General features: G+C 46.4%; 1 long non-coding RNA gene across 1 annotated transcript in view; it reads left to right on the plus strand.

Annotated features, from left to right (window-relative positions):
• Positions 1 to 27842, plus strand: part of LOC309667177 — a 50073-nt gene extending 22231 nt beyond the window's left edge. The window contains exons 2-3 of the long non-coding RNA XR_014267585.1: positions 2154 to 4754; positions 16010 to 27842. This is a non-coding gene — a long non-coding RNA (uncharacterized lncRNA). The remainder of the gene's footprint in view (positions 1 to 2153; positions 4755 to 16009) is intronic.
• The last annotated feature ends 8 nt before the right edge of the window (positions 27843 to 27850 follow it).

Below are 27850 nucleotides of genomic sequence, written 5' to 3' on the forward strand. Positions count from 1 at the left end.
TGAAGACAACCCTCATGTGTCCTCTCTACCCCCAACCCAAGTCCTCTGCTCCAGATCTCGCGTGACAGGACCTATACACTCTCACCTTCTGAGCACTCTTCTTTGGACAAGGACCAGTGTCCCCCCAGATGTGGTCTGATCTGACCTCACCTGTGCCTTCTGCTGTAATGTCAGCCTTCTACTAGTGTCACTTCTTAGTAATAGATCACACAGTTGGCATATACTAACCCTGTGATCGGTTACACCACATGGGTCTTTGTTCCCTCCCAAGCTGACGTTAAGCCAGTCTATCCCAGTCTCTACCGGAGCCATTGATCTTTTCAGCATGGAGACATAGCGTGTACTCTTTGACTTGAGTCATGATGATCTGTCAAGATCCTTATTCTGTCTTCCAGGACAGAGGCTGTCCTTTCCATGCTTGGCTCTCTACAGACTTGACAAACATGCTTTCTTGGTCTTCATCCTGATACGGCAGGGACCAAAAATTCTATTTTCAAATTTGCCAGTTTTTTACTGTTACTGAAGTTTGGGTCCGAACCCTGACAGAGTTGAAACCAAGAAATTTCCATTTTGATTTTGTGAGTGATTTTTGCATTCTAGGGAGGAAGGAAATTAGCTCTTGGAGTTAATATGTCCTTTTGTTCTGGAAGGAACGCTTTGATGAGGCTTTTCTTTTCTTTTCTTTTCTTTTCTTTGTAAGTCGTCAGGTATAAGGCTAGATGTTATGGGACAACCTTCCAGGAGAGATGACCTATCCTGGTCACATGTGATGGAGCAGTGCTTTAGTGAGAAAAAGGTAAAGGAAAAGGTAGTGGTGATGAGGAAGGCCAGTGGCATGTGGGGCTGCTGATATCTACTTGAAGTTTCTTTTTCTGCTCTGTAATTCCCTGGTGTTAGGCTAGAGTCCTCAGTAGATGCTGTTAAACTGTTGCTGTTTTCACTGTGCTTTGGAGAACTGTGAGGGTCCTTGGGGGAAAGAGAGGCAGCTGGTGCTGACCAGGAGGAGCCGGAGTGAGAGACAATAAGAAATAACCAGGATGACTCTGGGGACAAGGACATACTCCTAGGGAGTCCCCAACCGGTGAGAGGAGGAATGGGGACATAGCTGGATTTTCTGATATGGGTTACCCGGGAGAGGGTGGCCTGCGAGGGCTGGAGAACGTGGGATGTCCAGGCTACACGCACTCAGCCACAGGAGGAAGTCTTTCAGACGCGGTCAATTTAACATTTAATATTAGAATGTAAGTAACATGCTCTGGGTGCGGACTCATACCTGGGGGATTCAACCAGCCCAACAGCCCTCTAGCTGTCCTACCCACTTGTCTTCATCTTTATTTTCTGTAGATTGTTGGGGTTTCTCTTTAATTACAAAAGTTATCTGTACTCCTCATGAAAATCCAAATGATGCAGAAGCCCATGGGAGAACATTTTGTCAAGTGTTATGTTAAAATCAAGATGCACCAGGCCTGTGGCATTTGCCAGATCTCTTTGGCAGGGAGGTGCTTGTTGGCTTGGTATGCTGTCTGCCTTCTTGTTGGCCCTGGCTCCCGCTCCCAGCTCTAGAATGTGGTCCTGAGGTCCATGATCATAAGCATCCTGAATGAGCGGGATGTGGGCAGACACTTGAACTAGTAGGAGAATCACATTTGCTCTTAGGTTCCTCAAGGTGGTGTTGTTCCTTAGCAATATTATTTGAGGGCCTAGCTGGGGTTTTATGAGTGGCAATGGAAATAGCATCTAGAAGAATATTCTGTTACTGTATATGGTAAAATGTAGACTTTTAAATTTCTACACAAAGGTAGTAGAGATCTGTTGCTTTTAACTGCCTTATATCCTTTCCCTCTTCTTTTGCAAATAGCACCCCAGTTTTCTTTTGGGAAACCACTCCTTTCCCATACTTGACCCCAGTGGTCTGTGAGGGGCCACCCCTATACCCTGGCTCTTTGGATGAGCGTGTGACCTAGGCCTGAACAAGAGTGACGTGTCCTCCTATCACAGTGACTTCAGAGAGGGTCAAGCGGTCCAGTGGGCCAGCCATGGTCAATCCCAGGACTTTCTGCTTGTGTTATCAATAAAGAAAGGCTCTCCACCTGCAGAGCTGCTCCACTGGGGGAAGTCAGCCTGAATTCAAGTGGCCACCTTTGTCCCCACAGATGAGCCCTGAGCCAGGCTGAGAGATGGAGAAACTCAGGTGCCAATGACATCGTTTGCTCACAGGAGTCCAGCTGTATCTGAAGCCATCCCTGAAATTCTCCATCTAAACCAACTTGAATGGAGTTTCTGTCACTGACGACTAAGAGGCCAGAATAAGGTATCCTTTTGACAACTAAAAGGTATCTACTTGGAGAAAATAACTTGATTGGTAGTTGTATTTTGTTTTTTCTATATTGAATGTATCAATTATTAGATATATGAATGTATGAGTGGAAGAGATCAAATGAGGCTGTTTTCAATTATTGTACAAGCAATATTTGGAGTTTCTTAAGTTCATGAGAGTTTTATAATACTCAGGCAACAATCGGGCAAGGTAAACACGAGGGAAGGTGATTCCCATGCAGTGTCCAAATTATTGGAAAAACATCTTCAATTCTTTAGTTTATGACAAGTTAAGACAACTATCCCCATCAACTCCTTAGTTCAAACTACAAAAATGGAGGAGAAAGGAAGTATAACAGATGGAGTGCATGACATTAAATGCAATTAAATGCATTAAAGGCAGTTTTGGGGAACACTGCCTTTCCTCACAGAATGGACACAGCACCACCAGTTCTTGTCTGGTTTAGATGCTGTCCACTCACAGCAGGTGACTGGCAGGCCAGTGCCACATTCAGTCTATCATTTTTTCCTGGACTTCTGGGGAAATGCCTTTTTTGATGTGTGTGTATAAGTGTGATTTTCTTAAGTCTTTGTTGACTGACAGGTATGAGCCAGACATCAGACGAAGAGACAGGGAAGCCTACATCAGGTATGATATGGAGTCCTTGTGTGGCCTTGAAAAAGCCACTTAACTTCCTGGCCTCAGTTTCCCTGTCTGCAAAACAAGGCTCATAATCCAAATCTAGATGCCTCCCTGGGCTGCTGTGTGCATTAATTACTATTTATCGGGCAAGTGGAAGTTGAGCTGTGTTAATTATTATTATCATTTCCGGGTCTTTCAGCCAAGTTGAAGCCAAGCCCTTGCCTAGTTTTTAGTTCCTGAGATCTGACAAGGTATAGCCCCAGGTGGTGAGAAGGGCCATAAATCAAGGCTAATCAGCAGATTTATGCATATCTCACCACAAGGGACTGGCCCCGGGAGGCTCTGCCAGCCACAGGCTTTGGTTCTGGAGTTCCAGGGCAGCCCAGAGACCCACAGGCTTTACTAGAACCTTGTTCGAACAGAGCAAGAGTTGTGAGGCTGCATCCACACTCCTGTCCCTCGCCTCTTTGTGTACCTGCCATTTAATTTACTAAGGAGTCTGGAGATCAATAAGAGACGCTCACCCTGTCATTAGACAAGGCCCTAAATTGCAAGTTACAGGTGGAGAAGCTTCAGAAGTGTTGTGATCACTCATGAAGAAAGATGACTAATCGCTTTCTTCTGGTCACTTATTTGGCTGATGACTTCGGTTTCTACTCTCTAAGTACAACAGTTATCAGATTTCCATGTAAATAGGTAGCTGACAATTGGCACATCCAGCTTCACTGACTACGCTTGTGGGTTCACCTAGTCCCAGATGCCTCGTTTTGCTTTTCCCAGCGTCATATAAAGTTCAGGGCACGGGTGAAGGAGAGAAAGCTCACCTCACCCCACCCCACCTGCTGCCATCTGCATCCCCACTCAGGATCACTGCTGAGTGTCTGGGAGACACTGCACTTTTAACCCTTTGCAGGGAGGTTAATCTCACATCCAGTGCAAGTTGGATAAACAGTACCAGCCAGTTTGGGTCTTGGCCACGTGCAGAACCCTGGAGTTTAGAAAATGAGGCCCAAATCCATGAGCATTCTGAAGAGGAGAAGGGGTGAAGCTAACCGTCCAGGGCACAGATGCCACCTATATCCTGTATCATCTCACTTGGCAGGGGCTGGAGCAATCTGATTTTAGGGAAATCCTAAGCCCCCTGGTGAAGCACCATGCTTACCCACCAAGGACTGAATCCCATTGTCCAAGTGCAGATCACGTCCCTGCCTGTGTGCTTGACATCCTCGTCAAGGGACATACCCACATCTATTTGCACTGATTCATAACCGTCTCCTTCCAAATTTAGCTCTTGATGTGGATACCATCCCCCCACCCTTCACCGCACATGCCCCGGCCCTCACTTTCCCCGGCTCTGCAATCCCCTGGCAGACGGGCAGGTCCCGCCTGGCTCTTTTGTCTGCTCAGCACAGCAGGCAGACGGCAGGGATAGCGGTGAGTGCTAGTTAACTAATTAACGATTATAAAGCACTTTGAAAACATAAAGAACTCGATAAATGCCAAGTGTTATTGTTATTAATGATGAAGAGGCTGTTTAGTCATCCTTTGCCTTGAACTCAGCTCACTGCCCCCACTGTGGCCGCAGGCTGATCTGTGAACTAGGATGAGAACCCTCCTCCTCTCTGCAGGCGCTGTTTCACACTGAGTCAGTGACCAAGGTGAAGGGCAGGGGCCAGGAAACCTCTCCTCGTCTCCCACCTGCTCTCGAAGCACTGCCTGCTTTGCGGCTGTCATGCTAACATTTACCGAAAGCCAGGCTCTGAAACTGCCGCTCTGTTTCCCATTCACCTGTTTGGTAAGTTCGCTGATGTTTATTTGATTTCTTGATTACGGCGATTAGAACGTCTCTGTGCGAGGACAGGATGGAGCCCAGAGTGAAGCCCTACTTTCCATTTAGCGGATGGACTCACTTGTTCACGTGATCTGATCATTCTCTCTTTTACGTATTTTTAGGCCTGAACTCTTTTCTAGATGCTCCTATGTACACGTGCTCATTGACAGAGTAGTTCTGTGTGCTGGGGAAGGCAGACGTTGTTTTCCCCATTTTACAGACATTAAGGCCCCAGGGCATCTAGAACCTGGTGACAGGGCCAGGGGTGCACCCAGCTCTCCTGAGCCCCAGACAGAGCAGTGCCCTCCGACACGGGCAGTGATTGCAGCAGACTCCAGACACCTGGCAGGATATGCCAGAAGACGTCGAAGAGGCTCCCTGATACATTTGCCCGAGGCAAACCCTCTCAGGAGCACCTGGTGTCTGGGTGCTGACCGAAGCCCCAGCACCGTCCTGCCTGAGGCTTGTGATCCCAGAATCTGACATCCCATAGAACGGCAGGGCCGGAGAGATCTCAGAATCCGTCCGTGTAATGCCCTCCCTCCACAGACGACGAATCTGAGGTCCAGTCAAACTACTGGTCCAAGATGACAGAGCCGGTTAGGGAATGAGGCTTGAGGCTGGCCTTCCCACTCTGCAGCCTGGCTTCTTCCTCAATAGCCGTTTGTAGTTCAGGGTGGTGAGGTTTCAGGTGATGTCATGTTCTTTGTACTTTTCTGTATTTTCCAAAATTTCCTTCTGAAATGATAGAAGTAATCTGAAAACAAAAGCTTGCTCTATGTGAATAAATGCAAATGTGGAGTGCTGCATTTCTCTTCCCCAAGCACAGAACTCTTCTTGGATCGGTAGATGTTCTTTCAGCGGAGGCTCAGAGGGTGCAGACATTGCTGGTTATCTTAGCCCTTTGGGCTGCTATAACAAAATACCACAGTCTGGGTGGCTTATAAACACCAGAAATATATGGCTCCCAATGGTGGAGGCTGAAAGTCTGAGATCAGGGTGCCCACACGGTCGGGTAAGGGCTATCCTCCAGTTTGAAGACTTCCCTTTGGGTCCTCACATGGAGGAAGGGCCTGGGGGCTGTGTGGAGGCCCCTTTTTATTTTTATTATTATTTTTAAAAAATTAATTTAATTAATTTTATTTATTTTGGACTGTGTTGGGTCTTCGTTGCTGTGCGCGGGCTTTCCCTAGTTGCCACGAGCGGGGCTACTCTTTGTTGCGGTGTGTGGGCTTCTCGTTACGCTGGCCTCCCTTGTGGAGCACGGGCTGTAGGCATGAAGGCTTCAGTAGTTGTGGCGCGTGGGCTCAGTAGTTGTGGCTCGTGAGCTCCAGAGCGCAGGCTCAGTAGTTGTGGCGCACGGACTCAGTTGCTCTGCGGCATGTGGGATCTTCCCGGCCCAGGGCTCGAACCTGTGTCCCCTGCACTGGCAGGCGGGCTCCCAACCACTGCGGGAGGCCCCTTTTTAAAGAGCACTAATCCCATTCATGAGGACTCCACCCTCATGATCGAAGCACCTCCCAATCCTAACACATTGCCCTGGGCATTAGGATTTCAACATGAATTTGGGAGCACACAAACCTTCAAACCATTGCACTGGTTGTCTTCTCCCAGCTTAGTTCCCCAACGGAGGCATCTCAACAGACCTACTACTTGGTTCTAGGTCTAAACCTTCAAAGGTGGGGCTGTGTGGCCTGGGGGATGGGAGGGACGGTTGATCTGATCCTACAGCCGGGGGTGCAGCCTCTCCTGATGGGGCCACTGCTGCTGTGAGGACAGCCTCAGAAACCATTTGAAAGGCCCCTCGGTGACTCTGAGATCCAGCTAACACCACACACTGTGCGCGCTTCTGACCAAGCTCTGTGGCCTAGTGCTGTGGGCTGAGGTGCTGTGGGATTTCTTTTATTAAATAGTGAGTTTATTACATAGCTCCGTTTTTAAAAATTGCAGCTTCAGAATACATTGAAGGTCAAATGTGAATCGAGAATGCAGGCCTGGCCTGGAGTGGAGCTAGAAAGCAGAGCAAAACCCAGCAAAGCCTCGGGTTCCACCCTCTCCTGCCCCCTCTCAGTTCAGAGCAGCCCCGTGAGTGAGGCCACAGCCCTGCTCACAGGGCTGTGACAGCAGAGTCGATTCTCCTCATGTACTTTTGAGCAGATGCTTTATCCTGAAGAATTCAGGAGCATCTGGAGAGAGCAGAGGAGAGACAGCATCCAGAGGAGAGACGCCAGCGGTGAGGCTGACTCCGGAAGAGGCATCCAACCCACTGGTCATGGGGAAAGTAAGGCAAGCACATCCCAGAAAAATCACCCCCACCCCACCTTGGAGTTTTCTGGCATGAGCTATAGCATAATTCACATGGCCAAGCGATACAAAAGAAAATTAGCTTCTCAAATCTAGAATCATCACTCAGCACAGCCATCCCTCTCTTCCTTTTTCGGCAGAGCTAACATGAATGGAGCACTTACGGCATGTCGGGCACGATTACATACAGTCTCTCATTTAACCCTCACATCAGCTGAGGAGCTCACTTTTGCAGATGAGGAAGCTAAGGCACAGAGAGGTTAAGTAGCCTGCCCAAGGACACACAGCTAGTATGTGGTAGAACAGGGATTTGAACTGTGTCATCCAGTCTCCAAAGCCCAGGCTTCCATCTCTTTATTTAGAGGTATTTAGAGGCCACAGTCCCATCCATATCTCTGTAATTAGAGGTTTCAGTGGAAGTAGAAAATATTTCGGGATCTCTTATGGTGAAAGAATTGCCCAAGAGGTGTTAGGAAGGCCAAGGGGCCACTTGAGTCACCTGATGGGGGATTTCTTCCCAGGGATGGTGCTCTTGGTGAAAGAAGGAAGCGCACAGAGGAGCTTTGCGGCTGAAGAACAGGATCTGGGTGGGCGTCTGTGTGGAGCCGCCATGCTCAGGACACAGAAAGCCAGGCTGGCTCGGCTCGGAGAGAGGCTCGCGCAGAATGATGTTAGTTGCCCGTGCTCTGAACCCCTCAACGCCATTTCCACTTCCATCAAAATCCACTTACGGACACTGCTTTAGTCAGTTGGCCTTTACAAGCATCAAGGCATAGATGCTGGAAAGAAGGGATTTCTGAAATGCTACCACATGTTTGAAAGGTTGTGTGCAGGCTGTTGTGTTGTGTTTGGCTGGACCTGGCCGACTCCTGCCCCCCAACAATATTTAACAAGCACCTTCCAGAAGACGCAGCTCTGCATAACCTGTGCTAGGAATTTGGGCCTCTGCCCTGAATATTGGTCCTGTTTCACATGTACCTCATCAACCTGATAACATGCCTCACAGCTGAAGAGTCACGTTGGTGGAGTGTGCAGGGCAGGGAAGCTCAGAAACACAGGACCACAGGACTTACCTACAGAAAGGCTTTCATCCGAGCATCTCAAAGCACCGCCGGACAGTAATTAATCCTCACAACACCTGTGCTCGGAAGGTGAGTGATCACCTGGTTTTTATAGACTGGGAGGCACATGGTGCTGTTAAAGGACTTTCGTCAGGCAGCGCCTCCCTCGAGAAGCTGAGACTGGGTGGTGGGGCAATCCTACCTGTGAAGTGGGGGAGAGGCAGAGAGGGTGGCTCAGTGGGTGGAAGCCAGGCCCGTGTCACCTGGCCACCTTTCCCTCCCCAGGACACACGTTCCCCAGTGCACACTTACTGTGGCTGCGAGCGGGGGAGAGGGGGTTAAGAAGATTCTCAGAGATTCAAGAAACCAAAGGCGGGGTGAGGAGTAGAAGAGAAAGAGAATGAAAAGCAAAAAATAGAGCAGGAGGAGGTTAGAGGTTCTCTCTGACTTCCTGTAAGTATAATCCGACTGGCCACATGTGAGGGAAACCAAATGTCATGTGAAGCAGTGAAATTGTCACCCTCAGGAGGTGGGCCTTGTTGGGCGAAAGGTCAGAATAATCCCTTCTCTAGCAAAGCAGAAGTCCCAATGCTATTTTTGGAAACTCCTAGAATTTGCCACCACGACAGGGTATGAGAAGAGCCACAGTTACAGTTCATCACCCTGCAGTGCAGCGTCACCCTTCTCTCCACTGTGGCCGATAGGCTTCTGAGAAGTGATCAGAACAGATGTGAATAAAGTGTATCACACCTCGAGCACGCTGGGGCTCCTCGTGGTTACAGGACTTGGCGGGGAGGATCAGGGCAAACAAGTCATGACCCCCCTGAGCAGCGGTTGGAAATGTGGGCTTTTTAGTTCTGCTGAGCTGAGCTCCAATCCCAGCCCCACCTCCCGCCATAGCTGGGTCACCTGGGTAAACGGCTTGATCTCTTTGAGCCTCATTTTCCTCATCTGTTAATTGGGGCTAGTCATGCCCTCCCTCCTGGGATGGTTGGAAGAGTTAAATGCAATAATACTAGTTCCTAATAAGCATTCAATGAACAGCAGCTGTTATTATGTTCTTACATTTTACATATTGGTTTGTCTTGACTAAAAGGACACCTCCTGTAGATGACAGGAGCAAATGTGAGCACTGTTTCTTTAGGGTCCTAAAACACACCATTCCTCCAAGCTGGTTCAGAGTGCCTCTACATTCCAAGTCTATGAAACATGACTGACTTTGCTTGGCCTAGAACATCCTGGCTTTTCATTCCCTTGGGACGAGCATGGACCAAGTTGACAGCCGGAACCGTCTGGGGGCTGATCCATCCTGTCATCTGAAAACACCCCTGTGGTCTTTCAAGAGGACCAGCATTATTTCTCTTCTAATAGAGGATCTGATGCAATGACTAAACCTTTTTTAATGCCCCCTTGGGGATTTGATAAAAGTGATAGTCCTCTCCCTCTCAAAAAAATGCCAATGCACACAAAAGTTTACACAGTCAATTCTCGTTACTTGTGGTGGTTACGTTCTACGACCGCTAGGAATACTGAATTCATGAGTATGGAACCATTGCCCTTAGGGAAGATACAGAGTTAGGGTCCTGCCAGCCTCTGGTCACAACATTTTCATCAACTGATCAATACCTAACTTTGTGTTATGTGTGGTTCTGTTTAAAGACACCTGATTTAATAGAAATTGATTCATTAACATTGAACTCACAGCCAGCACCCCAGCACTGTAACTCATGCCTGAATGAAGCTTCTCTAACGCACATATTTTCTCTGTAAGGAACATCACAGCCTTCTTGCACTTAGGAACACTAGGCAGCTCTTCAGCTCTGTGCCTGGGGCCTTTTTAAACAGTGAAATCACTAACAAAAAGTACAAGAGGCACATAACATGGAATTAAATAGACTGTGAAAGGGCCTCCCTGGTGGCGCAGTGGTTGAGAATCCGCCTACCAATGCAGGGGACGCGGGTTCGAGCTCTGGTCTGGGAAGATCCCACATGCCGCGGAGCAACTGGGCCCGTGAGCCACAATTACTGAGCCTGCGCGTCTGGAGCCTGTGCTCCGCAACAAGAGAGGCCGCGACGGTGAGAGGCCCGCGCACCGTGATGAAGAGTGGCCCCCGCTCGCCGCAACTAGAGAAAGCCCTCACACAGAAACGAAGACCCAACACAGCCAAAAAATTAATTAATTAATTAATTTTAAAAATAAAAAAATTAAAAAAAAATAAAAATAAATAAATAGACTGCGAAAAGTCGCTTGTTTACAGCGTCAGGGCCAAAACAAGGAGACAAGTTTGCCTTGTTCAACTTTAGCTGAAGTGTGCGTATTGGGTGACTCAAAATTTTTGCTGCACTGCACATGTGTGTGTCCGCAGATGACTACAAAAGCACCAAGAGTATTGATCCTGGAATTACAAATAAATCTTAACAAGTAGACGAATTTGCAAATACAGAATCTACAAATAATAAGGATTGACTTATATCGTTTCCAGGCATTCAACCCGTGGAAGCCAGTTCTATGGTAACTGGGGCAGGGTGAAGTGTCTTACCTTTCGCAACCCGTAGGAATGTGTCTAGACCAGGAACAAGTAAAATGTCATTCGGTATAGGTATGGGCATCCTTTACCAGACATTTCCATTATTTTCTTCCCTGATATTTTATACCTCTGGACTATGTTCAAGGCCAACAATGAAAAACCTAGACTTTGGGGAAAAAAATGAGCATATTATTATAGAAAGTAAAACTATTTGGTGCTTTCTTACCTTTATTATTATTGGCTTTAGCAGTAAAACGTTTATCTTTCTCAAAAATGTCTGATTATAACTATGTGAAAAAATACGCATATGCAGAAAGATTGGGAGGAAATGAGAAAAATGAAAACAGTTGTTAGGGTTGCAGAATATGAGAACATTTCTCCGTCATAATGTGCTCTTCAGTGTTGATGTTATGTGATCTCAGACATGAACTGGAGAAAAAAACCTCAATTAAAACAATATGACCGGGAGTAGAAAAATCACCAATGAAAATATATTTAAACACAGGGGACTTAATAATCTTTCATCATTTGTCCTTTGGAAGTTAGCTCACATTGGCAAAAAAGGATTGTGCATACCATGTTACCCATCATTTCTGTTCTGCAGCATTCTCTAAGGTCCGTGCTATTCCTCTGCAGGATGGATTTTAATATCCTAAGCCCTTTGGATGCTTTCATTCCTGCAGACACATGATGTTAAGACAGAAAGTAGAAAACCAGAAGAGTCAAGATGTAAATGGCGCAGGTAACCAGCACATTATCAGGTGTCTCTGGGAAACAGGAAACTCAGCAACAAGTGATTTTGTGAAAACTACCAAGGAGATAGTCCAGAGAGAAATTGCCAGCAGGCGTGCAAAATGGCCTATATAAGGCAGATTGGCCACAGGTGCGACCTACAGCCTTTGAGCGCAGAATCTGATGCAGTTCATGGGTGCACATGCCTTAGTAAAATTCCCCCTGAAGGCCATAGCCATCAGCCAATCCAGGATTTACTGAGCACATTTAATATGGCAGGCTGGACAACATGTGGCGGGCACCAAGAAAAATCAGACCCAGTCCTTGGCCTCCAGTCACAATCTGCTTGTGAAGACAGGATTCGGTCATGGAAGGAGCCCTGGGCTCGACGAGCGCCCAGCGCTGAGCTCCCGCTGGTGCCAGACCAGGTCTAGGCTTTTGGGACACACAGTGAATAAGAGAAAGTCCCTGCCTTCAGTTGCTCAGATTTTTGTGGGGGAGACAGACAATAAACATGAAAACAAATCAAGAGGACTGCTTCCGACAGAGATGAAGTGCTACGAAGAAAACCAATGGCAGCGTTATAAAGAGTGCTTGGCCTCTTTGGGGAGATAGCACGTGAGCTCAGGTGATGGGAAGTCAGCCAGCTGCAGCAAGATCTGGCGGGGAGATTTCACTGGCAGAGGATCTACAGTATGTGTGGCACATCAGGAGACCAGTCCAGAGGGAGGAATGACGCCTGTAAGGAGGGAATCCTCCAAGGGGTAGAGGACATGAAGTAAGGTCGGACTTTATTCTGCAGGTCAGGGCTGCCTGCTACTCCCTGCCTTTGCTCTCAGAGCAGATATTGCTAATCTAACCCGGCACTCTCTCCCACCAGGCCCAGGGGCAACCTCTCAAGCAGACACTACTAATCAACTAGAACTGAGGTGTGAGTTAAAGACTATTTGTCACCAGCACTATAAACAGTGGGAAGCCTTTTAAAGGTTATGAGCAAGAGACTTTCAAAATAAAAGGAGTGTTTTAAGAAAGATGAATCCAACCATGGTATGCAGGCTAACTTGGAGGGAACTGAAATGAGTGTTCAGCAAGGCCACTCAGAAGAGAATATTAATTGTGGACATTTATTAAGCACCTACTATGTCCTAGCACTTTACAGCTTTATCCGTTTTTATCAGCCTCAAAAGGCAGATATTATTGTTCCCTTTGAGCAGATAAAGAAACTGAAACTCAAAGAAGGAAAGTCAGTTGTTCAAGTGGAGAAATGGAGACCTAAGTCTTTCGGTTCCAAAGCCCTCTCTCATTTCCCTGTGGAACACTGATATTCTGAGCGCAGATCAGTAGGAATTTGGATGGAAAGATATGAGAAACATAAAGGAAAAACTAGGGGGAGTTGATGCAGGCAAGGGTAGGGTCAAAGATGATGGCCACAACAAAAGAAACTTGGTTTTGGATACGGAGAACAAAGTGTTGAGTGACACACCGGTACTTGGGAGGAGCGGGATGGGGAGTTGGGGCTACAGGGCGTATTTTTAGTTGTTGTTTTATAAGCTTCTGCATTTTTTTGCAATAAGTGTATAATTTTATAATTTAAAAAGTTAGATTATTTAGAAATCTAAGTCTTTTTCTCCTGGGTAACTGAGAGATGCCACTGACAGAATTCAGGAGATGCTAAGTTTTGGCTTGGGGGTAAGATAATACATCCGATTTAGACCCATTGATTGAGGCGCTGGTGGGACAGCCAGGTGACAACGGCCCATAGTGTTTTAGTTCCAATTCAGGATTCAGGGACATTTGTGGTTCCAAGCTCTGACTCTTCATTCTGGAATGCGGCCAACCTAGGCCATCCTGTCTGCCACTAGGCTAGTCACTCAAGTCAAAAGCTCAGGAGATCCATGGCAAATCTCCAGCACCAGGGTGGCACCGGAGCTGGACCCAGAACTAGGAGGAGCTGACACCGCTCTGGGCATAGTCTTCATTTGTTCACAGTTCCCAAGACTGCTCCTGGCAGGGCGGTTGGGGAGGGCAGGAGAGGGACCCCCTCTGGCATCCCTGGCCCCGGCGAAATGCTGGCCCTCTAGTCTAGGAGTGGGCCCTGGCCAGGAGAGAACTTCCTGGGGTACTTAACCTCTCCGTGCCCTATTTACCTCAAAGCAGTGGGGTTGTGAGCAACGGCTAATAAAAAGAGCCCTTTGACAACTAGCAGTTTCCATAATCACAACCACAACAAGAACAATCATAATAATACGTCCAGGAAAAACAACAGTTCACTGAAAATTTGAGAGTAGATTCCTGAGGTGGGAATAAGATGCCCCCATAATCATCTTACTCAAGATGCTTTTTAATAGAAGGTAATAACCAGAAATGAAACCATCAACATAATATACGCCATGTCATAAAAAATAATTGTCGGGTCGGCCAGCCTCCCTGGAGCAAGACTTCCCCTGCCTTGCTCCTTCGTTTCCAGCCTCGGACTTCATTCTTTACCGTCACTTAGCAGATACCTGTCCTCGGCGTCCGGGCTTTCAGAATCGGGGCAGAGAGAGCCCAGTAAGCCGATACACATCGTCCCAGCTCCCAAGCAGCCGGGAAGCTTTGAACTCTGGGAGTGGGCCATTTCCTCTGTGGGAGAGAAACGAGTGGAGCCAACCCAGGATGAACATGTTTCCCTCCTGTTTGTTTGCCAGATGTGTGGCTTTCAAGCAAGCTGGGCTGGAATGGGTACATAGCTAACATGGCCGGGGTGGGCCTCTGGGTGGCACTGCCCCACACTGCAAGACTGCGAAGTCTCCCTTGGGCTCTCAAGAAGTCAGTCAAATGGTCATTTTCCAACCCCCAAAGCCTAAATATGTACAATTTCTTTAGAAATTGGCCTGAAACCCAACAGCTGCCTAAACGTACCAGCTGTCTGAATGTGCTAATGGACCCCTGGCCCTGGAGGAACCCAGTGGGTCATGCCCTGCCAGGCCCACACCGTGTGCCATCTTCACAGCTTATAGGCTGACACTTGACCCAAAGTCTCTCTGTCACAGTGGTCAATGTCCTGTGACCCTGGAACTCTACGTTCATTTTAAAAGGCCTAATTCTAAAGCATCACTTCACACTGTGGCCTTTAACGGAAAATTCCTTCCAAGCAGCAGAAGGCAGATCTTGTGGTTGCAGGGCGTGAAGCAGCACTTTTACCTGTGGCGAGATCCCCTGGCTGAACCTGTGAAATGTGGGAAAGATCCCAGTTCTCTTTAGGAAGCAGCAGCCCAAGTGGGGCGGCCCTGCCCTGCATTACTCAGTCTCAAGGTTGATTCATTTCAGTGATACAGACAGTGGGGGAGGCAGGCAACCACTGCCCATTACCCACCTCTCTGTCGCGTCGAATTTAATCACTTAGAGTCATCTGACATAATTTGGATCGTTTTACAATGTGTTATTTCAAATTCTATTTATGTAAGCTGTAGGGGAGAGTGGACACCCCCAGCCCCCCCAAGGCCTCGTGGCTAGAGACTGGGCACTGGCCATGTGGCCCAGCTGCGTCTTTGTGCCGAAGGAGGCCCACTAGTCTGCACTTCCCCTGGGGGTGTTGAGTGACATTCCTTTCATCCCTAAGGATAAGTCTCTCTGGTGTGGTTGGTGGCTCCTTCCTTCCTTGGCAAGCTCTCCAGCCCAAGGTAGGCATGATTATCTCTAAGGAAGCCCCAAAGTCAGCAATCCCTCCCCGCCAGATTCTGGTGTAGCAGATCCCCTCTCACCGGCCTCATTTCCTCTTCCTCTCTTGGTTCTGCCTGGGCCTGTCATTCTCTTCCCTGACCGCCCAGACTCCTAACAGCATGACTTAGATTTACAAAATCTCAGAATCTCTGAACCGATAGAGGCTTTCACCTCCCTCTGCCCCAACATTTCTTCCATTACTGACCCTTCTCAACCGGAAGAGCATTTATTCGGCTCAGCTGGCACCGGGAGGGGCAAGCATTGGACATTATCCCTTACTTTGGCGCCCATTACTAAATTCCTGTGGTGAGTGCCCGAGAGGGGCCTCCTCATGTAGCTGCCCACAGTGTTCGCAGCCTGGTGGCACACCAGCATCTTCCCAGAGGGGCTCCATTTGTGATGTCCACTATGGCAGCCAGTAGCTACCCTGGCAACGTGGCTCGTTCGAAGAGAAACATGCTGTCAGGGTAAAACAGCAGACTTCCAAGACTTAGAGCAACAACAGCAAAAAAAAGCCCTCAAATATCTCATTAATAATTTTCAGATTGATTATATGTTGAAATGATATTTTGGATACATTAGGTTAAAGAAAATACTAAGATTCTTTAGCCTGTTTTCTTTTTGCCTTTTTTAAAGCGGCTACTAGAAAATTTAAAATTACACCTGTGGCTCGCATTGCATTTCTATTGGGTAACACTGGTCTGGGGTGGCTACCATATGCCATGATTCTATTTACGCTGCTACTATTTGTTTACCAACTTTTCTGGTTATTTTTATATTTTCCTTTCCATTTCCCCTTGCTCTTTGCCTTCCTATTTTAATCTCTTGTTCCTCCATTTACTCACTACCACATTCCCACACACATTTCCCCTTTTCTTCTGTCTTTTTCCAGCCTCCCCCAATGGCAGGATTGCCACGAATTATGGAGTAAGAAACAGCGACGGCAGCGACAAAGCGGTGTTTTGGTAGAAGAGCCACCTCCACCCAAAGCCTCTCGAAAAGAAACTGTATCAGGTACCAGCCATTACTTCACAGGGCTCCTGGGCCCACAACGCCACCCCTTAGCCCTTTCGAAATAGCTCCAGAATGTGGCCTTAAGGCTGATCCCTCAAGGGGTGATTTCCACCCACACAGTGAAGATGGGATTAAGGGGGAAAGTTAAAAAAAAAAAAATCCTCCCTAACTGCCTGATTAGCTTGTATTGTAGGTCTCTGGAGACTATGTTCTTTTAGGCTTTAATTGCTATCCATGCAGTGGCCCCTGAGAAACATGTTTATTACTAGTATTAGGCCCAATATTAATAATAGCCATAATAATCATCTGTTCATCCGTAGTGAGTAAAATATTCCACGAGAGTGAGATGTACACCCATTAACTCAGGGCACTGGAGTGTGTGTTTGGAAAATGAGCTCTTCTAGGAACTAAAGGATACTTGAAGTCCTGACAGAGTTCATGGCAAAGGCATGTACTGCCAAGCAATGCTTCCTTAACTCTGGGTGGACAGGTACGGCTCTCAAAATCGCCATAGATGCGTCCATGCAACTCCATTTCTTTGGTGTATTCAAAACAGCTCCAGTGGTGTTATCCCTTCTAATGCAGTAGTGGTTGAAAACCCACCTATGGGACTCCCGATTCTGTGACAGTTCCTGGGGAGGGGGAGGCAGGAGGTCCAGGGCGAGGCTTTCCTCCTGGGGTGGCCTCCTGCACACCCTCCCTTCTCCTGTCCATCAGCCTCGCCCCATGTTCATCTTCCTGAAACATGGAAGGCTGATGTGATCCTGTGCTCAGAAACTTTCCATGAGCTTCTGTTGTCTAAGTCCCCCACTCTGGTCCCTGGTTCCGCCTCTCACTTCCCTTCCCAGCACTCCGCAGACGGTTCAGCCAGCTGGTGGGTCATTTGTTCATTCCTCAGCCAGGGACTGAAGGCTGAGGATGTGCCTTGAGTTCTCCTAGGCTTTGAAGATACAGACAAACTCCATTCCTACCCCCTGGAGTCTACTGTCTAGTGAGGAAATAATTACACAAATCATGGTTTTCCTGGAAGCCATGAAGGTCAAGTACAGAGGCTGGAGAAGCCTATCTCAGCTCTCCTTAAGCCTTTGATCTCCACCTCCAGTGGAGGCTCCTGGAGGACAGTCACGTGGTTGCCTCCCCAGGAAGCACCCCCACCCCCCGCCACGTGGCTGAGCAGGAGTCGGTGCTCAGGGAATTCCAGGCAGAGCTTATTGGTGACAAAATATCAGGGGCAGGCAGGCTCTTTCCAGCCATGGACTCGGTGCTTTTTCGTGTCTGTGCTCAGTGGTTCAGGATTCAGAAATGCCTGGCAGGGCAGCAAGAGAGAGAGTCCAGGGACCCCTGCCAGGCTTTGTGCAAAGCGTCAACGGTAGGACACTTCCTGTGAATTCTTGTCAATACTGTAGATATGATTGTACTCAGTAGAGCACTTTGAGGAGCAACACGTTAAAAAATATGTATAGGACTTCCCTGGTGGCACAGTGGTTAAGAATCCGCCTGCCAATGCAAGGGACACGTGTTCGAGCCCTGGTCCGGGAAGATCCCACATGCCACGGAGCAGCTAAGCTCGTGCATCACAACTACTGAGCCTGTGCTCTAGAGCCCGCGAGCCACAACTACTGAGCCCACGTGCCACAACTACTGAAGCCCGCACGCCTAGAGCCTGTGCTCTGCAACGAGAAGCCACCGCAATGAGCAGCCCACGCACCACAACAAAGAGTAGCCCCCGCTCGCCGCAACTAGAGAAAAGCCCACATGCAGCAACGAAGACCCAACGCAGCCAAAACTAAATAAATAAATTTATTAAAATAAATTAAAAATATGTATATATTTTAGACCTTCTAGCAAGACCCTGCTCCCAAAGGGGAGGGTGACAGTCACTGAAGGCAAGTGATGGTTCCTCCCCTTTGCGTGGCTCAGACTCCACCCGGAAGGCATCAGGAAAGTGAGCATACCGCCAGGGGAGTTTGGTGGGTGATGCCCGTCAAAGTCACGGTGTCCTGCCCTCGGGTTGTCAGCCAGGAGCGTGTAGAGCAGGAACCAGCGTGACACTGTCATCATCACCGCATTACGTCATCCAAGTCCACGGGGAGTTTCTGTGGAACCAGAACGAGTGAGTTTCTTGCTCGCTGCTGGGAGGCGGTTCCTGAGTTACAGTGAGCACCATCTTACGAAACCCCAGCTTGGTTTCCTCTTCAGGTGGACTTACTGGGCCTTGCCGCGCAGATTTTATTTTATATTTATTTATTTATTTATTTTTAACATCTTTATTGGAGTATAATTGCTTTACAATGGTGTGTAAGTTTCTGCTGTATAACAAAGTGCATCAGCTATACGTATACATACATCCCCATATCTCCTCCCTCTCTTGCCGCAGATTTTAAAGAGAGGCCCTCAGGCTACTTTCAGGCCAGAATCACCTGGGGATTCCTGGGCCTCACCCCGAATCTTCCAAACCAGGTCTGGGGTGAGACCCAGAAATCTGCACTCTGCCTGAGCGGCCCCGGGGACATTTGCAAACCGCTGTGGAGAGTGACCGCCCTGACCCTTCCCTCAACCCCCATCTCTCGCTTCCCCCGGCTGTCAGTACGCCCCCTCATCTTCCCGGAGATGGTGTTCTGCTTTCCCTGTTCCTCAAAGCTTATTGTCTGCTAGCCAAACTGCCCATCCTGCTGTCCTCTGGAACTTTCTAGAGTTGTTTGTTGGTAGTGAGTGCCCACCTTTAGGGGAGGCCCTCTTGTGTTCCAGAGGGACGGAAAGGGGAGGAGAGGAGGGGGGAGGGGAGGGGGAGGGAGAGACAGGTGACCTGGTGGGAGAGGCAGATTCCACCCTAGCAAGATAATTGGGTGAAAAAACGAAAACTCCTACTGTCCTTATATTTCCTAAATAGAAAACAATGCATTTTTATTGCGGAAAAGGTGGACTTTAAAAGAACCAAAAAAAGAATAAGGAAGAAAACAAAAATGTACTACAAACTCACACTATAGAAAAAATAATTAACCAATGAATAAACTTCCCTAGAATCTTTTTCCTAGAAACTTATGCTCTGCTTTACCAGTTTGAGCTACAAAATAATCACAGTTCTTTTAACATTAAAATCGATAAGATTTGAGCCCCTGTCCTATGAGTCTGTCTTTCCTTCCCGCCTATAAGTCTGTCTCTTCCTGTGATAATTTTAAGAACCAGGAGGCTTACCGGTCTTGCTGCTGGATGCAGAGCTGTCGCGATGTCTGGCTGCTGCCAGACGCACTTTCTCCTGAACAAGACAGACCCAAGCCTGGGTCACCAGTTCAGACTCTTCATCACACCCGCTGAGTTCGCAAGGCCAGGGGTAGGGCAGGCACAGGGTGGAATGCTAGGCTCCTTTTTCACCAGCTGACCTCAATCCGGGCTACATAAATCCATCAGAAATGTTCTTATGATACAGAACCTCAAAGAACAACAACCAAGAACTCAGTCTCTTTCCCCTGGCAGTCCTGACAACGTGTCCACTCCCTGCTGCAGGGATGTCCTAAAACATATATAAAGAGGGACCACTTTTTTTTTTTCCTTTGGCCACCCCGCGTGGCTTTTGGGATCTTAGTTCCCTAACCAGGGATTGAACCCGGGCCCTCAGCAGTGAAAGCGCTGAGTCCTAACCACTGGACCGTAAGGGAATTCCCAAAGAGGGACCACTTTTGTTAAGCCACACACACACAAAGTCCTACTAACTGTTTCTCACAGTACATAAGTGAAAAGGACCACCAAAATGATTCTTCCTAAGGTGACCAGCCAGTTGTCACAGCTGCTCAAAATAGAGGTGGCTGGAAACTTTTGAATGTCATTTCACCTTAACTAAAAAGTATTTTTAAATGGTGTGGCTTTAAGCTATCTTTTTAAAGTGACAAAAGGACTATCCTTTATACTACTCCCAAACCCTGATTATTGGTCATAAAAATGTTTCAATTATGAATTTTTTCCAAGGCATTCTCTTAAAGGAAATACTACCAGGGCTAATCCTGGGCGGCACTGTGAATTTGTCTTTCTTACCTCACATTATTCTATTTTCTTTCACCCTGAAAGGGCCCTGTGTATCTCCAGACTACAGGGATGTTAGACTGTCTCTCCCAAGTCTTCTCTTCTAGAAAAAAATCATTTGATAAAAACCAACTTACTTTGATAAAACCAATTATTAACAAGATTCTTAGGAATTTCCCAGCAGGAGGGCATTTTGGAACAGAACTTTAGAGAGAGAGAGAGAGAGAGCAATGGTTAGCACCAGGAATGTTAGCACCAGTGATGGCAGTCATCATCTGGGGGGTAAAGAGCCTTTGACATGCTCCCAATCACCCTTGTAGTTGGATGCCTGGCTGCTCTGCCCTGCTGGAGGCCAACCCCAAATATTTCCAGCCTGCTGGAAAATGAAAATAGAAGGAGTTTCACGTAGGTGAAACTAAGGTGTACTCTTTTTTTTTTTTTTTTTTTTTTTTTAATTTTTATTTTTGGCCGCGTTGCGTCTTCGTTGCTGCTCGCGAGCTTTCTCTAGTTGCAGCGAGCAGGGGCTACTCTTTGTTGCAGTGTGCGGGCTTCTCATTGCGGTGGCTTCTCCTATTGCGGACGGAGCACAGGCTCTAGGCGCGCGGGCTTCAGTAGTTGTGTCACGTGGGCTCAGTAGTTGTGGCTTTTGGGCTCTAGAGCACAGGCTCAGTAGTTGTGGCTCACGGGCTTAGTTGCTCCGTGGCATGTGGGATCTTCCTGGACCAGGGCTTGAACCCGTGTACCCTGCATTGGCAGGAGAATTCTTAACCACTGTGCCACCAGGGAAGTCCTAATGTGTACTCTTTAAGAGTGACAAAAGTTGAAGCTGGATGATGGGTACATGGAGGTTCATTATACCATTGTCTCTACTTTTATAGATGCTTGGAAATTTCCATAATAGAAAGGCTTAGAATGCTCTTTAACCAGAAACTGGGGTGGTGATGATGTTGGGCTTTTGACTCTATGTAGGTTGGAAGAGTGAATAAAAATATTCTGTTGATTTTGAAATATATTATTTCTTTTAGTCAGCTCATAACTGACAGGTACATTTTGAACACAGGGAATTAACTTAAATTATTGCACAAAAGTATGCCACAAGTCTAGTTCTTTTCTCTTTAGTAAAATAATATTTTTGTAATCCAGGAAGTAAAGCCCCATTATGCAAAAAGGAAGGGATCTTTGGACACAGTCCAGGCCCTTCAAAGAGATGACCAGACTTTTCATGTATGCAAAATAACCACAGTCTGGGCTGACTCCAGTTCTTGCCAGAATCATTCATGAAACCTGTACTAGCAGAAATGCAGAGTCTCTTGAAATAGTCAGACGTGCTTTAGACACTCATGGCATTAAGGGTAATTATTGTTGCCTAATCTGAGAACTTGTCACTGGATGATATAAAAATATGGTCATCAGAAACTAGTTTAAGAGTGACAGTGTGGCTTATCTCTGGGATAACTTGCATGTAAACACACAAAGTAAAACTTGGCCAACCAGAAATCTTGGGGAGTGAGTCATTTTTGCTATCTTGGTGTTACTGATATCCTTCAGGCAATAAAACTCTAACCATTATGTATAGGGATTCCTTGACAAAGTTGTGAACCTCTTCATCATGTTATAATTGGTCATGGTTGGTCCTTGTCTTGGTGACTTAGGGATGTGATGATGAACAGTTACTCTGTTTCTTGATGTCAGGGTAGCTGCGGGCAGAGCTCTTGTCTCCTACACTAAATGATCTACTTGTGCTCCTTTGTAAAGCACCTCTTCCTCCTACAAAGGTATCAGCCACCTCTTCTACCCACTCTAGGAAGCAGGCTTCTAGCGTCTTTCCCTCTGGCTTTGCCTTTTGATTTGCGGTCTCTAGTCTTCTACTATGGACTGGTAAGAAGATCCCTGGCCCCTTTAGAATTGTGTAGAAAGTAAGAATGAGTAGAATGTAAATGACTCTAGATGAGGGGCTCAGCTAATAAGCTGAGAGCTGGATTTTAGCACTGAACTTTTATGAGACCCTTTCTGGTGGATCAGAGGCCAGTATTCTGAATGGATAAGGTCTTATCATCAAAATAACTTACATGGTGTTGGTAAATATAACATTTCTGTCTTATATTTTGAGCTTTATGTTGTTTCTTTCCCCCCCTTTATCAACATTTTAGTGTTTTCCACTCCAGACTTCACCACCGTAGACAATGCCTAGGCTCAAAGATGTCAGCTTATTGAAGGGAGTTAATATCCATGGATCCAAATTACATCAGAGGAATTATTTTTAAATTTAAGGGTGTGTGTGTGTGTGTTTTAATTGGCCAAGAGGTGATTGGGCAGCACATAGGTGGTGAGAGGCAGGGTAAGCACAGTATTAAGAGCCAGACCACCTCCATGGTAAAATGGGGACAAGCACACAGTTGTTGGGAGTTATATGAGTTGGTATTGGTAAAGCATTTGGTAAACTTGAACTTTTATTTTTAGTCAGGGAGAAAAATGAGCCAGGGCTGAAGACTGGTTCTAGGTTAGAACAAGAGTAACTTCCCTCTCCCCTACCTTCCTCCTGCTTCAGGCAAAGGAAGAAAAGAGAAAAAGGGATGGTAAAAATGGCGGCGAAGGAGAGAGGCCATGGAGGTACTTTGTGACTATTTGTGTCTATTCGTAAAATGACCATTAGCTAAAACAGAACTGTATGTGAATAGTGATGGCAGCTTAATAATCCGCCAGTATCTGGCAAATAAAAATGCAGAGAAGACAAAGGAAGAGAGAGAGTGGAAAAAGTCATGGGAACAGAAGCGACAAGGACAGTGCTCCGAAGGTGACCTCTGAAGTGGCAAGCACTCACTGCCCCTACTAGGAGACTTTCCTAGTTAGACAGGGGAGTGCCAGAGAGGACTCAGGAATGAAAGCAGCTGGGGTCAGGCAAGGGCCAAGGGCTGATGAGCAATGAGTGTGGCAGACTTTTTCTTTAATTTTATGATCTCATGAAACGCAAACTCGACTGCAAGGAAGTGTCGTCTTGAGTTGTTAATTAAACACGATTCAGTAAATGAATCAGGACAAAGCCTGAAGTTGCAGCATAATTAATTCAGTGGTGCAGTTCCGGCCCCCCCCCTTTTGTTAGTTGAGTCATTTCCAAAGACAGACACCAAAACCCTTGAGCTGTGGCTGGAAATGAAGAATAAAGATTAGCTTAGGTGCTGACACTTTTTTATTCATCGAGACCTGAGACACTGGACATGGGGTAGAACTTTCGAACCTTTCAACAAAAGCCAAACAAGCCAAGAAATCAGAAGACCCCCATCTTCTAGGCAGGAATGGAGAGGCTGTCTCCCTGGAGCTCAGCTTCCGGGCTGTCCCAACATGAAAAAACAAGATAGTTGGTGGTTTTCGTTGTAAACATTCAGCTGCAAACAAATACCTTCATTCGTTAAGCAGTCGGATGATCCGTTTTGACTCATGCTGCCGAGGTGGCGGAAGTCCCGCTGAGAACAGCAGCAGGAATTAGATGAGACTAAATTAACTCAGGTGTCTGTGGAAATGGGTGGGAAGAGGCAGTGATTCACGGCCAGGACGGAGATAAGCTGGTTCTTGTCTTTATAAACTCCAAGTCCAGAGTCCATTTTCTGAAGTCATCATAAAGGAGGAAATTTATTTTAGTAAATAGAAAGTAAAAGCCGTCAGAGCTGCACAGGTGAGACTCTAAGTAGGGTTAGAGGTCAGCACCCAGGAGTGTTGAGCCATTTGCCAACCCAACCCAGCGGACTCTGATGCCCGGAGACTTAGCTTGATCCCATAGACACAGGGGACTCATACAAATAGCAAAAAGAGAAGCGGTATCAAAGGCAGGAGCACATTTAGCCCTTATTATGTTTTTAAAAGTTAGTCCAAGGACTGAGGTTTTATTGTTTTCTTTTTCCAAGAGAAAAAAAAAGGACAAATTTGTCTATTTTCCTTACTGCTTTGCTCCTATAGTATGGTTTCCAGACCTGAGACTGTAGGAAGTTTTATATAACCCATCACTGATAAAAATTGGTATGTTACATCTTGGGGGTGAAGATTTTTTCATGCTGAAGCTTCTAGGTTGGACTTGATCCATGGGGGAAAGTGGTGGTATATATCCTGAAGACTACCTGTCTGGCTGTTGGCTGGGAGTCTGTGTGATCACCCACCTTCTCTCCAGCAGGAAGAGGGAATCTCCTGGTCCCCTTATTCCCACCCTGAAACCTGTCTCAGCAGCCTGGCCTTAGGGAAGCCCTGACTCTGACTTGTCGAGTTTGCCCTCACAATGTTCAATCCATTTTGGAGGAACAGCTGTCATGGCCTTAGAATCGCCCCAACTGAAAATACAAGGGGACCGTGACTTTATGTAGTGTCATAAAAAGAGCACTGGACTCAGGATTAGAAGAGCAAGGGCTCCATCCCAGCTCTGCGCCTGATGCCTGATGTGTCCATGGGCGGGTCAGTCTTCCCCAGGGCCTGACTGTAAGATGAGGGCGGTGAGGAGAGTTTCCAGAGTCCTTCCTGCCTCTGAGATTCTACTGGTCTAGGAGATGTTATTACCAATGGTAACAAAGTTCTGATAAGCTGCCATACCCTCTGGGAATGTGTCAGGAAGAACTTAGAACCAAGAAGACATGACCCTCCTTATGACAGGAGCCAGGGCTGTCAGTCCCCTTCTTGGCCACAGGTGTCCAGGTGACAAAGGACACCCACAAGTGTGACAGAGTCAGCAGAGGTCCTCAGGGAAGAAAGAACCTTCTACTCAGGGCACATCTGGCTGGCTCTCCTGTGTTCCCCAAATTCCTTCCCTCAACGATGTCCCACATCCTTTTGAATTATCATGTTGAATCAGTTCCCTAAAACTCCAAGTTTAATGGAATGTCAGGTTATAGAAACCCCTTCTGTCCTGCTCTACATGTTAGAAGCATCAGATGGGAACTGACTTGAAGGGAACAGAGCAGTAGATCTTCCAGTTAGGGATTAGGGCACATCTTAAATATTATTATTTTTATTTAAAAATTTGATAATATATGTACCAGGTTGGAAAATTCGCAAGTGACAAGAGGACGCTAAAAGTAAGGTGGCTCTTCCTCCTCCCCCATTCCTCAGCCTCCCATCTCTTCCCAAGAGCCATTCGCTTTTTCCAGATTCCTGTATATCTGTTCAAAGATATCCAATGCATACATAAGACTTTGCATCATATGCCTATTTTTTTCTTTTTCACAAATGGTAGCACAGGCCACACTATTACACACTTGCTTTTTTCTCTTAAAGCTGTATTTTGGAGCACTTCCATTTTAGTAGATGGAGAGCCAGCCCATTCTTTTTTACTAACTGCATAGTATTCCACTGTATAGATGATCATATTTTGTTTAACCAGTCTTCTGTATTAATGGACATTTAGACGTTTCCCCAAATGTTGTTATAAGAAACAATGCTGCAGTGAATATCCTTGTACATACAACATTTGTCTTACTGGGCATAATCACATATGGCCTTGCTCTGCTGGTATTATTTTTATGTGTAAACGTCCATCTTTCCAATTAGATTGTAAATTCTAGGGAACAGCAGCAGACACTGTTCTGCCCTGTGACTCCGAAAACACAAAATGCAGCATCATGCACAGAAGTTTGGGTTTCATAAATACTGGATGAAAGAATTAAAGCTCCTCATTCGTACCAATGATACTTCAGAGATAAGTAAATGGTAAATCAGAGGTTCAATGACTTGCCTAAAATCACAGAGAACCAGTCAGGCATAGGAAACACCAATAAATTAAAATAGACGCAAATAAAAGCAGATATTTAGAATATTCCAAAAGTAGGCCATTTTTCCAGATTTACATGCACACATGGAAGAGTTCACTCCATTGTCTAGCTCTGCAAGGTGAGTAAATAACTCCTCTGGAAAAACTGGTCATATTGGGAGGTGGGTAGATGTCTCCAGCTATTGGAATTTCACTCCGTAAATGTTGACTGCAGTTCACCCAACGGTGTCCCAGTGACATGGAAAAGTCAAGCATTGCCCAAAGTGCCTGACTGGTCAGGAGGGAGACATTTCCTCACATGAGGAACCCTAGTTCAACCCAGAGGAAGGTAAAGAAGGAGAAGTAAGGAAAGAGGAAGGAGGAAAAATCAGGAGGAGGAAAAAATGTCCTCTGACCATTTGACAGCTCTGAAAGAAATCAGGAAAAAAGGGAATGAGTAGATGACTTTAATTGTGCCACATCACCTGTTATCAGTGATACATGAAGAGAATGCCCCTTTGTTAGCAAAGAAGGAGAGTGTTGTTATCATGATGTTTAATGAACACTCATTATAGCCTGGTAGCACGAAATGTGTGGTCTGATTGGTTGATCTCAAAACAATTATGTCAACATCTCATAGCTTAAAGATTATACAGCCTTGTAGTTTCACAACTTATTACCCCCTTAAAAAATAGTTTTCCATACAAATAAGTGTTGTATTAATCTTTACAAAATGTTTCCAGGATTTCCAAGACCCCTGTCTACCGAGGGTGACTCTAGTATTGACACCAATGTTTTTGAGGTGGTAAGTTTCCTTTGTCCTCAAATTGGGAAGAGTGTTGGATTGCTTTTTTTTTTTTTCCTCTCTCTCTCTTTTTCTCTTTTCTCTTTAGTGACCTGAAAGAGCAGATTCATTGGGTCTAAGAAAAATATCCCAATTCACCCTTATTCCCACCCCCAAGCAATAAAAGCCTTGTCATCAGGTTTATGGGTTAGATGACAACAAGCAAACTGCACAACACCAGGGAAGAGTAAGTGTGGATGCCACATGGCACTGAAATGCAAGACTAATGTGAGAAGCATAATTATCCAAGGCGGCAGTTTGATGAAGGGATGGAGGTTGACACTGCTAAGCTTGAGTAAGGTATCCTGGAATCTGAGTGCTTACCAATGGTCTGCATTTCAAGTTCCTGCCTCACCCCAAAGTGCTGGCAGCTCCCTCCTAATGAGGCCCTCCTGGGCACCTGCAGCCCTGACCACGGGGCAGAGAGCCACGTGCTGAGTCATCAATACCTCCCAAAGCTCTGAGCCAAGAGCTGCAGGGCAACGCCACCCTGTTTTCCTTTGCCACCCTGACCAAAACACCATGTTTGGCTAAAACACAGAATGGCTAGAAGGGAGGCCACCAGCTGAGTGAGGTTTCCCTGAGATCTTTTCATGTTAATACAGCTTTACTAAAATGAGCAACAAGTTTTTACATCCATTGATTTGTAGAAATGGACTTAGACGTTTAACTACTCCATTTTACAGATGTGGAAACAGACTTGGAGAAGCTACACCTCTTGCTGAAGTAGCCCAGCTGGCCATACCAGGAATAAACCCAGGTGTCCTGATTACCTGTCCCCATACCCCACAACTCCCCCCAGTATAGCGCCCCTTCCATTTCAAGACCCCCCACACACCATTATTGCTATTTTTCTGGGAATACATCTTTTTGAAAGAAAAAAATGACCTGACATGACTTTATGAATCCTTATGAGATTCTTGGAGAGTTAAAGTTAAACCTAGCACATCTCAGCATAGTGTGTTTTATATAATATTAAGAACAAACAACTTAGAGCTCTCTTTGTTTATGATCTCATCCAGAAACTCACATTTCTGAAGGTGTATGTAGAAATGATACTGTAGTCCTATGACCACCTACTCCTAAATTATCACTGATTTATAACAAAATTTTTTAAATTAAAAAAAATTCCT

This window comes from Balaenoptera physalus (genome assembly GCF_965194825.1).
Source record: "Balaenoptera physalus genome assembly, chromosome: 9".
In the NCBI taxonomy this organism is placed as follows: domain Eukaryota; kingdom Metazoa; phylum Chordata; class Mammalia; order Artiodactyla; family Balaenopteridae; genus Balaenoptera; species Balaenoptera physalus.